Here is a 13,084-nt window from a genome sequence, read left to right as displayed (position 1 = left end):
ATACCACAATGTCATACTAAATTTAATTTGCACCAATGGGCATAGCGCAGCTAAACAAATGTCATTGGACATCTCACCACCCTCATCCTTCATATGCATGTGCATTTCCATTCTCCCATGAAAATGGTGAGAAAGAATTGTATGCCAGGATACTGCCCCAAAATTTGTCCATGGTTTTCCAGCTTATCAAGATTGCAAATGGGTTTTTCCTGGAAGCAATTAACATGGAAATCAGTGTTAAACTCCCATTGGATTTCCCTCGATTTCCAAAACTGGCTTTTAGGTCCTGTGAAAGATCACATAAGTCTTGGGGGGGGGGGGGGAATCAGATAGGAAACACTGGGGAAATGGACGAAAGTATTGCTTGAATGCAGCCTTAAAGTAAACACTGAAGGGCTTTGTTTTGTTTTTGAACCTAGAAAACAGGTACTCACAGTTCATTCTAGAATATTTTGATGTGCAATTGCTGGAGTTTAAAAAACGCTTTCTGCTCTCTTGGCTGGAAAGAAATCAGGAAGGTCTGTTTTTTAAAAAACCACACCCAAATACTGATGCTATGCAACCCAGAATGATTCCCTTGCAAAGGTTAATAGGTTTGTGTCTGCTGCTTTGGGCTACCCAGCTCCAAAAGATAAGGAGCAATTTCAACTTATTTTTCCTGCTAGATGGCTGACTGAGGTCATTTGGAGCCTGTGCAAGGTTAGCTTACCGCAGGTGTAATAAAGCCCAAAGCACTTATCGAAGTGGAAAGAGAGTTGAAGTCTCTCAAAATCAGTGCTCCTTTTAAGAAAGTCCTGACATAATCTGGGGTGACAACTAACCTCAGTGAAGGGTGGTGAGAGTTAGACAACTCTGCATACCACTTTAAAGAGTCGTGGCTTCCCCAAAAGAATTCTGGGAGCTGTAGTTTGTTAAGGGTGCTGAGAGTTGTCAGGCAACCCCTATTCCCTGCACAGAGCTACATTGTCCAGTTGCCTATGAATAAGAATTGATTTTCAAACTGGTCTGGAATTGTAGCTGTTGAAAGTGGTATCATAGTGCTTTAAATGTCTAGTGTGAATGGGACCTCAGTTTGCATCTATACATATAAATTAACATGTGGAACCTTATGGGCCAGACCATTGGTCCATCTGGCAAAGTATTGCATACACTGACAGGAAACAGCTCAGTTGGGATTATTTCCACAGGTCTATCTGGGCTTGCTGGGGACTGAACCTGGCAAAGCTCTACCACTGAGCTATGGCCCCCCGCTCCCCTAACAGTTTTATATGCAAATATATGCAAGTCTGTGCAAATATATGCAAGTCATTTTCTGGCAATAAAGTGGCTGTCACCCTACTGAACACATAAAATTCATGACCAATGTGATGGGGGTGAAGACTCTTCCTCGTTCTCAATTTCCCTCAAGATGACTCAACTCACATGTTAATACAGTGAAAGGACCCCCCCCCCAAGCTGCTCATTTGTAATAGTGATGTTATTATTCACTCTTTTTCGCTCTTTGGATGGATGTTAGAAGGAGGCACTTGTGGGTATAATATTCATATGAATTAGCCCTGTTGAAGAATCCTACCTTAGTAATTCATATGGGGTTGTTCTTTAAGAATGTTAGAATGATTTCAGGGCTGTTCTCATCAATCCCAGAACATTTGTATCATTCTTACAATTCTTGTAATCTACATACTAATTCAGAAAGGGCCTTAATGAAATTTGAATAGGCTAAATGAAAATGTCAAGGGCTACAATCCTATAGGTATTTAACTGGGAGTAAGCCTTGCTGAATACAGTCGGATTTGTCTCTGAGTAAATACGATAGGCTTGAGCTGCAAAACTAGGCAGAAGCAGATGGGTGGAGCCAGTATGTTAATTTCCCACAGGTGGATTGCTGTTGGTTACTGGGAGGGAAGGGATAAATGGCAAGTTGGTGGGAAGGTTGACAAAGTGCAAATGCAGAAGTGCCAAATTGGCTCCACTGGTAATTTTGTGCCACACTGAACTCCCCATCACCACATCCCTCCTTGTCTCAGCATCAACCCACTTACTGGGAAGATAAGTGTACTGTCTCCACCCCACCTGGTGAGACACTTCTGCAACTGGTGCAATGCAGTCCTATTCATGTTTGCTTGGAAGTCCTATCTAGCTCCATGAGATTTACTTTACAGCATCCTTGAAACACTGTGCATAGTCTTAATTATGAAAATCATGTACGCATTGCTGCTTGAGCTGATTTGATCCACCATATAACTATAAAGAACTCTTTTTGAATGTTCAGATAAGTTTGGGGGCAGATCAGTGGTCTACTCCAACCTTCTTAAACTTTTGAGATAATGTTTGCTGCTCCACTTATACGTTAAACCAAAGCATATTTATGTGTGAATAAATTCACTGATATTGAAGATCAATAAAACTTACTTCTAAGTAAGTGCATTTAGGATCTAAGTCTTGTTCTTTAGCCCCCTCTTCCCATATTTTCACATGTTTTCATTAATTGCACTTATCATTGTCATTAGTCTTAATGGGTGCCTTGAAAGTTTATTTGATAAGAACTTGGAAGATCTCTATAACTCATTAGTGAATAATAAAACTCAGTCATTCAACACAAGCTTCATCTATGCATGGATACAGCAATTTGCTATTCCTCTGAAACAGGCTGATTATTACTTATGTCTTTCATGTGGTACGCTTATATGTAATGAAGGATAAATGGGTCACAAATTTCCCTGGCCAAAGTAAGAAAATATACCCATGTAAAATCTGGTGCATTTCACCACCTTGTTAAAAAATATAGTCATCATGAAAATACACCAGCATTTCAGTGTAAATCTCTCCTAATATGCACATTATTGTTTGCAATTTTGCCTAATATATATTTTTGCAAAGCATATTTTCCCCAATATAATGCATTTTAATGTGTTATTTTCACTAATATCTTTATGCACACTTTACATTAGTATATGCATTTTTGTAACAGGAACATCTAGGGAGCCACATGTCCTCTACACCTGCTTTACGCCTATGTATCTTCGCCACTGATGGAAAAGCTGCTTTTGGGTCTCTGGGGCTTGCTGTGACAAGAGGTACCATCCCACAACATATTCCAGTGAGCTAAGAGGCACTTTTGTCTCTTTATCTCTAAAAACTTACAGTTGCAATATATTTTAAAGAAACCAGCTAGTTTATTTTCAGCACCAGGCATATAGAAAATCCTCCATTTTAGCCTCTAGCTGTAATAAATTGGTTTGACACGGAATAAGATTGCGATCGCTGCATTTGAATACAGTATAGTCTGAAAAGCACATGACAATGTCTGACAAAAGTGAAAAAGCTTCTAGTAGCACACTTAAGTCAAAGTTACACATATTCTATTAGTATACAGTGGTACCTCGAGTTACACACGCTTCAGGTTACAGACACTTCAGGTTACAGACTCCACTAACCCAGAAATAGTACCTCAGGTTAAGAACAGAATGACATAAGAACAGAAATCGTGCAGCGGCGGTATGGCGACAGCGGGAGGCCCCATTAGCTAAAGTGGTACCTCAGGTTAAGAACATTTGCAGGTTAAGAACGGACCTCCGGAATGAATTAAGTTCTTAACCTGAGGTACCACTGTATAAGGAAACTATAGGAACCAACTGAAGGTGAAGACGGACATAATAGATTACTGTATTAAAATAAAAGGTGGGCACATAATTGGACATACATTTACAGACACAGCAGCACATTTGGAAATTAACATAGTGTGACACTGAAGAGAAACAAATAGGACTTTTTTTTCAGTTGCGATAGCCAAATTGTCTTTAGATCTGAGTCCAGGGGATTTGGGGGACACAATCTAACTTGCGTGTACTGAAACCCTGGTGTTGAAAGTTACAAGGAGAAATCCAAACCCCTGGCGAACAGCAGTGGGGCTTAGTGGAATGATGGAGGGCCAGCTCAGAATGTTTTGCTGCTAGCTGCAAAACATGTCCTCCATTGTGTGCTCACCACCCACCTTTGAACATTTGAAAGGCATCAGGTTGAGGAATGCTTCAACAGTCTAATCCGGAGGTTGCGAGTGAGGCTTTGCTAGTCCAAACAGGATTGCAGTTGACTCACCATCCTTAATTTGCACCTGAGCAGCATGGGAATGACAGAGCAAAGAGCACTTTGCTAGCCCTTTAAGAACTACACTGCTCTGCTTTTCCAGGTTATCATGCTCTGCGGTCCTTATTACATAAAACATGACACCGTTACTGCAAATATCAGCATCTTTTTCCACTTCAAACAAGGAGCAACATGGCAGAGCTTTGTTCGCTATTACAGAAGAAAATACAACATTGAAAAAATAAACAGCTTCAGAAAACAGTAGTACAAAGAGCAGAAGATACTTGCAACCTGTGTGCTTCCTCTTCTACTCCATCCTCCCTTTCCAGGTTGCAGTCTTTCAAATGGATCTTAGCAACAGAAAATGCCTGCATTGACCCTTCATGCATTTCTCCCAAAAATAATTCTAGCATGAATATAAATAAGTACTTTTGTAGTGAGGGAAACAAATTGAGGCCTACTATTAGCTGAACCACAAACAACTGTGAGGAAAAGAAATGAAGGCCTACTATTAGCTAATGTTTCAACAGAGACTCAACTGTTTTGCCCAAGCCTGCAATGGAGTTCAGGCTTGCATGTTGAGCATGCTGCTTTGTGGTAGATAGATGTGGGCAACTTACAACCATCAGGAGCAACACAGCAACGCCTGCTTTATCAGGAAGATTTTGGGCATCACATGGCAGGACAGAGTCTCAAACAAAGATGTGCTGTCCCAAACCCACATTCCCAGCATGTTTGCACTCCTGTCTTAGTGGCTTCTATGCTGGCTGGGTCAAGTCCACAGAATGGAAGGTGGCAGGATCCCCACTCTAAAGGGAGCTGGCTTCAGGCACCAGGCCCATTGGCAGACTAGCTCTGTGTTACAAAGATGTCTTCAAAAGTGACTTGAAAACTGGCAACATTAACCCTGCCATATAGGAATTCCTTACAGATGACCACAATGCCTGAAGAGACTCAGTCGGGTCACATATCCACATCAGTGTTCACTGGGAAGAGCACAGAAAGAAGAAACACCATGGTATACCTGCATCAGCACAACCAGATGCCTTCATCTGCTCCAGCTTCAATTAAACATGTCTCTCCCATATCGGTCCCTGCAGCCACAGCAGAAACTGTAACTCTCCAGTGGTTTGACGTCGTCCCCAAAGGCACACTCTTCAAATGTCTCCTGAGACAGATGGATGCCAACCCCCAAAGTTCCCATTGTGAAACATCAACCTACCATAGTGGCCTATCCATGTAAATTAAATAATGACCAGCCATCCACCATGATGCTGTCAGAAATGAAATAACTGTTCCCACTCAATAGCCCTCAAATGTTGTTTCACTCCTCTTCATGGCAGGATCAGCCACAAAGAGAAACGGTTTCTGGGCTTAAAACCAAGTGGTGATCCAATAATAGATGCATCAACTAAACTGCAATTTCAGGTGCATATTGACCAAGAAGAGTGTAGATACAGGGAGGGGAAACCAGATGTTGCTGGGCTTTAGCTATCTTTGACCAGGCTAGCTAGGGCTACTGGGAGCGTGAATCCAGCAATATATGAAGGACCAGAGAGGTTCTCGGATTAAATTTATAATTCAGTGTTATGGTTCTTAATAAGAAGTTCAATATATCATAAGTTTCAACAGGAAAGAAAATAGCTCACATTCAGTGACTGGTCCTTTCCTTATAAATGCTCTAGTGTCCCTGATTAAGGTTTTTTCTTTTTAATATTACTGCTTACCAGTGTCCCCAAAGGAATACTATTTTCTTGTGAATCATAGCAGGCTTTCAGTTTTCACATGAATCACAGCAGGGCTAGGGCACCTAATAGCTGTGACTAGCTCTGGGAAAGTGTTTCCCATATTATATATTATTTTGCTTTCCACATTCTTTGTTAAACTCTGGCTCCTTAATGGTAAATTAATACAGACCAACTAAAGTAATTTGAGTAAGTGTACATTAATATCACTAAATCAAAGGAGGATTTGGCAGTGTGAGTTGAGTTCTTGAGGCTGGGGAGATGTGTGGAATCCAAAACGTCAGAGATCTCCTGGCAGTTTTCTAACTTCCTTTTCATTCCTAGCATCTTTTTCTTCTTATTCTTCTTCCTTTTTGAGGGGGACAGATTCAAAACAAAAATAGTCTTTTATTCCAATTAAGGCAGGGGGGAGGCTTACCTGGGGTGAGGGCTGTCTTGTTTGCTGACCAACCACCGTGGCTTTACCTGTGATACAGAGTTAATTAAGTAAAGCTTTTTTAAATTTTAAAAAAAGCATAGTTCATTTCAAAACAGGTTTGTTCTTAAGGAACTTTTGGCAGGGTTGTTGCTACCTCTCTTGAATGGGGGTGAGCTTGCCACACCCCACTTCCTTTAGGGCAGGCATAGGCAAACTCAGGCCTCCAGATGTTTTGGGACTACATCACCATGATCCCTTGCTAACAGGACCAGTGGTCAGGGATGATGGGCATTGTAGTCCCCAAAAATCTGGAGGGCCGAGTTTGCCTATGCCTGCTTTAGGGGATGCCTTGGGTGGTTTATCCAATGTGAAGAGCAGAGTGGACAATCTGTTGCCAGGCTTCTCAAAAGGCTGCACCCTAGACTCGCCTTTCTTTGTTTCAGTGACCTTTATAGTGTGGACTTTCCTAGCTGCCTTTCTGGGGCTGAGTAGGAATTTGAAGGAGAGTCCTGATTGACTTTAAAATCCCTACATGCCATTTTGAAATACAGGCTCTGAGGTTACATTTTTGAGGGGTCTTGCTTTCCAGGGATCAGAAAGAAAATGTGTTGCCATTTCCCAGTGATGGACAGCTGCTTGTCTGTGTTGATGCACTTGGGTAGTTGCTCTAAAGACTATTGAATATTATTACATCAAGTACAGACTATTTATTAAAGCTTAGTCAAGGCTTTGATTTCAATCCATGGCTGTTATTGTGCCGCAGTGCAAATGGGAAGAGCCAGTGCATGATATATTCCCCAGGCAAGACAATTTTTGAAGTTCCAGATGGATGACACATTAATTAACTTCGTTTTCTTCATCTTCTCAACTGAGAAGTATACCTTTTCTTCCCTTAGAACATTCAGCTGCAATTCGAAAGCAGCCAGCTGCAAATAATACCATGAAAAACTGTGGCTTAGGTGTTTCATGGTGTGACTGATGTTGCGCTTTCTATTCCAGATGGAAGTCTACAGTCTCATTTCTCTGATTTGCCCTATACTGTGATATGCTATTAAGTACAGGATAAGGCTAGGCCATAGCCATGGAAAATGAACACTACTGGACTAACTGAGTATATTTATAGCCCCTTTCTTTGAAATCTCTTACCCACTTGAAGATCTGTGTGATGGACATTCATTTTGTATAGCTTTTCATTGAATCATTGATCGCAAAGACCACTTGGATTTATACTGCCCCCAAAGAGCAGGACTAGCCATGCATGTGCCTTTGACTTAGACACCCATCACATGCCATAACACAGAGAAAGTGCCAGGATGTCTCATCTAATATAGATGCAAGAAACATTAGCAGGAGGATTCGCTGTGATTCATCCCAAGGTTCAAGGAAGTACACATTTCATGTTGAAAAAGTCACATATTTAGCAGGAAATGGTGTGCAAATTGATGCTAGCAGAATACAGGTTATCTCAATATACCACAAGGATTTTCAGAAATGTTGAATTTTGTGGGAATCTTTCTCAAGAAAAACTTGCAGTGAACATAGGGTACAAAATTTGGTCAAGGAATTTGAAAAGCTGACACAACTAATAACAATAACAACATTTAATGCACTGAAATGTTTTTATGAAGGACAACCCAAAATGTCAACAGGTGCCCGGGGGGGGGGGGGAGCAGATAGAATGTGGGACGTTGAAAGAGGAAACTTGCCTAATTTGCACTCCTGAAACAATACATGAACTGAAATGCAGTTATCCCTCAAAATTCACACTTTCCTTAATTTTGTGATACACATCTCCATCCCTGAAAATGTGTACAAATATATCATGGTGAAGTGTGCAAATTAGACAAAATTGCAAACCAAATCTGTACATTGGGAGAAAGCCACACTAAAATACTGGCATATTCTTGTGATGACTTAAAAAATGCATACTGGTGCACAAATGCGATGAACTAAAGTTAAGATTTGAGAAAGTGGGAGTGATCAAAATGGACCAATTTATCCTTCTCTTGCCAACATGCTCAGAAAAAGAAGTTTTTGCTTCAATTTTTTGCTGCACTAAAATGTTGTGTCTTCATCTATGAAAGGCCAGTTGTCAAAGGAACTGCCCATAAACTTCTGGTTTCTTTTGATAACAAGAGAGCTGGCAGGCATTTCTCTTAGTTTCCAGAGACTCTGTTTTCCAGCTTCAGCAATATGGAGTATAAAACAGGAGAAAGATCTGGTAGCAGGCGACACATTATCCAGGACATTTGACAGCACTCCTGGAGAAAATTATGACAAAATTGACTTTTCATCAACTTGAAAAAGAAAAGGCGTACAGGCACAATATATATATAAAAAAGAAATGTAAAGAATTCACAGAAGCCACAGCAAATGGCATCATCCAACAGCAAGTAAATGAAAGGTAGCTTGCTAGCCAGGTGACTACATACAGTACCTGCCTCATATTTTAAATTTAAAACAGCACTGTCTGTAGTTGATGAGAAATTGTTCCAAGGTGATAGGCTGGGAGTGCCCCAAATGGCATGCTTCAGAGAACACATGAGGGACATCTGGACATTGAAAATTGTAACACAAGAGCCAACAATGTGCTGCAGTGGTCTGAATGAATCTGCATATTGGGCAGATGGTAAAAAGGTGACCCATGCCAGAAATGCTAGCCTAGGCCCATGTGGATAAACAGTGACAAATTAGAGGCATGTACAAACTGAGTGGTGACATCTTTATGCACTCTGGCAAATATTACCTGCAGCAGAGAGTCTTGTGGCACCTTAAAAGACTAAGAGATTTATGGTGACATTAGCTTTCATGGACTGGACAATGCTTCATCAGATGAATGAAGTGTTATCATCAGTTGGAAAAGATATCACTAGAGTGACTCGGAAACTACAACTAATCCACACTGCAGCAGCTAGACTGATGACTGGGAGTAGCCGCTAGGACCATATAACACCAGTTCTAAAGGACCTTCACTCGCTCCCAGTATGTTTCCGAGCATGATTCAAAGTGTTGGTGCTGACCCCTAAAGCCCTAAATGGCTTTGGCCCAGTATGCCTGAAGGAGCATCTCCCATAGTTTAGCCCAGACACTGAAGTCCTTCTCCAGGGGTCTTCTGGTGGTTCCCTCACTGAGAGAAGTGAAGTTGCAGGGAACCAGGCAGAGGGCCTCATTGGTGCCCTCCTGTGGAATGCCCTTCCATTAGGTGTCAAGGAGATAAAGAACTACACAACTTTTAGAAGACATCTGAAGGCAGCCCTGCATCAGGCAGTTTTTAATGTATGATGTTTTATTGCATTTTTATATATTGGAAGCTGCCCAGAGTAGTTGGGGAAACGCAGCCAGATGGGCAGGGTATATTTATTAGACCCAAATGAAGCAGAACGCCTCATGCAGTTTCCTCTCAAGGAACAGGGGTGAGATCTCATATGACTGAGATCGTACTACAAGCTTGGGTTGCCTCTAAAAGGTTGCCTCTGAACTCTTCATCTTCAGCATCCCAGCAACTCACCCTTTGAGCAATGCAGGCTTTGCCAGTTGCCATTCAGGGCTGAATGGGAATTTCTTTACTACACTCTGATTGGCTTTGGCCATACTCGCCCCTGCCCATGCACCATACTTCTCTGAATTCAGTTGGATTGTGGTGGGTTTGGGTTTTGATCTGGTTGCATGGTGTGGGCGGGTAAGTGGTTTAAGACACTGCTTCTCAAGCTATTTGATGTGACGGACCGGCATTTCCCTCCCCCACCCGTGTGCCCACCCAACCCTCTGTGTCCCACCCAACCCGGGCTGTGGTGGAGTCACTGCAGACTGGAATCCAATGGCAGATCCTCCAAGTGTCCCTATTTTCCAGGGATGTCCCTGATTTAGAGAAGCTGTCCCAGTTTCTGTTTTTTTCCTGGAATGTCCTACTTTTCCTTAGTTTGTCCCTGTTTTCATTGGGGAAATGTTGGAGTGTATGGAGTTATTTGACCCCCGAGCTGTCTGAAGGCAATCCTGTATAGGGATGTTTTATGTTTTATTATATTTTTCCATATGTTGGAAGCTTCCCAGAGTGGCTGTGGCAACCTAGTAAGATGTGTGGGGTATAAATAGTAAAATGATCATTATGGAATGGGACGTCCCTATTTTCATCAAATAAATGGTTGGAGGGTATCAGCACCAGCCACTTTGAGTACCACTTAATTACAGCATGGTCAACAACCTGAGGCATGTTAGATTGTTGACTGGCTTATGGGACCTCTTGGTCTGGTGCTTTCAGGGCCTGGCATATGCCACCTGCTGAGAACTGAGCAATGTGGGGGGTGGCACACTCCTGGCTTCCCTTTACGGGAAGAGCATAGTTGCCTCCCGTCATGCCACCTTGAGTACTGGAGATCAGCCCTTAGCTGCAGTCAGGAGTTTTTCTGCTTGCCTGGGTCAGTATTCTCTGTCTGCATTTGTTGTGAGATTGTCTCAATATCTTCCTTGTTATGCTTCTATAAACATAACCTTTTAACCAGTGCTTTTCTTCTAAAAAAATACCGGTGCTGTTACAACATACCGTTGAGTATCCCCAGGAAAAAAGCACTGCTTTTACCAATTCCTGTTCTCAACTCAGGGTTCAGGGTGTGAGGCAAGGAGTCCTCAAACCTATTTCCATGTTCCATAAACACATGGATGCAACAAAAATAACTGAAAAACTCTGGTAGGAGTCCCCACCACCAGGGCATGAGGTGCCTTTTCTCAATTGATAGGACCCCAGCTAAGGTATTTCACATCCTTTGCCCAAGGGATGCTTGCTACATGGTTGAAAACCCTTGGGCAGCATCCTCTCTCTTGGTCCCCCACATCCCACCCTCAGGCACTTCCCTCTTTCTTTCTTTTGTCTTATGCAGAATACAAATTAGCAAATGAAATGGAGACCTCTTTCTTTTCTCTCCATTTCTAGTTAAGCTTGCTGTGTGTGGTAGTTATAGCATATTTCTTTAGAACTACACTGTGTAACAATGTCAGGAGAGAAAAGCCACTCTGAAATGTTAAAAGGACTACAGTGTGCCAAAAATGTGCCAAGTGAATATCTGTTCTGTAGGAGGGCGAGGGGGGAATTAATTGGTAGCCTGTTTCTCAAACAGGTTTTTGTGACACCCCGTCTCTATTCCACACACGATGTGTGCATAATATTTTATGACTGGAGCACTGCATAGATTTACATAATGTGTTTTTAAGCGAAAGAGCTGCCGAGGCACTGATGACAATACCTTGCGATTATATCTTCTCTTGCTGTCAATTATTCTTAAAGCATTCCAATGCGTGAAGCTTTAGGTCAATATAATGAATTTCAAAGTGACAACCAGGTACGAAGAAGCATTATCGCTGCGGGGGGCTTAGAAAAAGGGAGTATTTTTCCTTTTGCCCTTTTCCTCCTCCTAAAAGGAATGTTCCTCTAATCGTCATTTTCTCTTAGGAGAGTCCTTTATGCACATTTAATGTGGAATCACGATGGAAATCTTTACAAGTCCATGGGCTCTCATCTTCCACTTTGGTGGATAACGATGAAGGGAGGAGGAACTTGAGTTTAATTTTTAATAAGACACGAACACAATGAAACGAGAAGCTAGAGGCGAGAGTTGCTTACAAGTATTTGATAAGATAGATTTTAGTCTCATCATGTACAGTGGCAGTAAATGTCACTTGGTGTGTATTTTCCCCAGGATTTTATTGTACACACACATATTTGACTCTATTAACAGGAAACATGGTGCTTAGTTGTTTTCAGCTTAAGAATAATTTTATTTATTCATACACTCTCAGAAACCACATAGGTGTGCTATGCGAACATGAATACAGAAGCTCAGAGAAAGGAAGATGCATTTCCTTGGGGCATGCTACTTCATACATATCTGGCAAGGTCAATGCAATGCATTTTTAAGTGACAATTTAGTGGGTTCATGTGTGTATTTGGGGGTTTTTATTAGTGTTATGAGTTGGGAGGGGTGTGGGCTATATGCTGAGACCTGATACTTGCCTCCCCGCCCCCCCCCCCGCCATCTAATTCTTCGAATAGCCAAGCTAGCTTCCTGGTGAGTTGATGGGCCATTAAGGGGAACAAAGGAAGGGGCTCTGTGAGAGACAGCAAATGGCTTCATGGATAGTTATAAGGACAAAGTCAGAGTTGAGTAGTAGAGAGTTTGGAGTGGTGTGAGCTAGAAGCAAAGCAGCAAGCTGGGAGTGGAGAGAGACAGAGTCTTGTTTGATTTCTGTTTGAATCCAAGGCTGTGGCTTATGAGGGAAGCGAGACCCTCTTAGGGTGTTAATGCTGTGAACCCCTCCATTGTAGACTAAGGTTATAAAGGTAAAGGTAAAGGTACCCCTGCCCGTACGGGCCAGTCTTGACAGACTCTGGGGTTGTGCGCCCATCTCACTTAAGAGGCCAGGGGCCAGCGCTGTCCGAAGACACTTCCGGGTCACGTGGCCAGCGTGACATCGCTGCTCTGGCGAGCCAGAGCCGCACACGGAAACGCCGTTTACCTTCCCGCTGGTAAGCGGTCCCTATTTATCTACTTGCACCCGGAGGTGCTTTCGAACTGCTAGGTTGGCAGGCGCTGGGACCGAGCAGCGGGAGCGCACCCCGCCGCAGGGATTCGAACCGCCGACCTTTCAATCGGCAAGTCCTAGGCGCTGAGGCTTTAACCCACAGCGCCACCCGCATCCCTACGACTAAGGTTATATATGTGTGTAAATAAGCCATATATCATAAAGACACTGCAGTCTCTGCTGTACTGCATTCTGAAGAAACACGAACCCTGGATAAGAGCCCAGAACCCCTGCACCGCTCAGAGGAATGGCATGCAACAAT

General features: G+C 42.5%; 1 protein-coding gene across 4 annotated transcripts in view; it reads left to right on the top strand.

The window, feature by feature from the left end:
* LOC309368869 (uncharacterized protein) overlaps positions 1 to 13,084 on the top strand; it is a 269,378-nt gene that overhangs the window by 114,862 nt on the left and 141,432 nt on the right. The window lies entirely within an intron of this gene.

The sequence above is a fragment of the Podarcis melisellensis genome, assembly GCF_964234715.1.
Source record: "Podarcis melisellensis genome assembly, chromosome: 4".
Taxonomy (NCBI): Eukaryota; Metazoa; Chordata; class Lepidosauria; order Squamata; family Lacertidae; genus Podarcis; species Podarcis melisellensis.
Note: the sequence above shows the minus strand (reverse complement) of the source record. Positions and strands in the feature narration are given on the sequence as shown.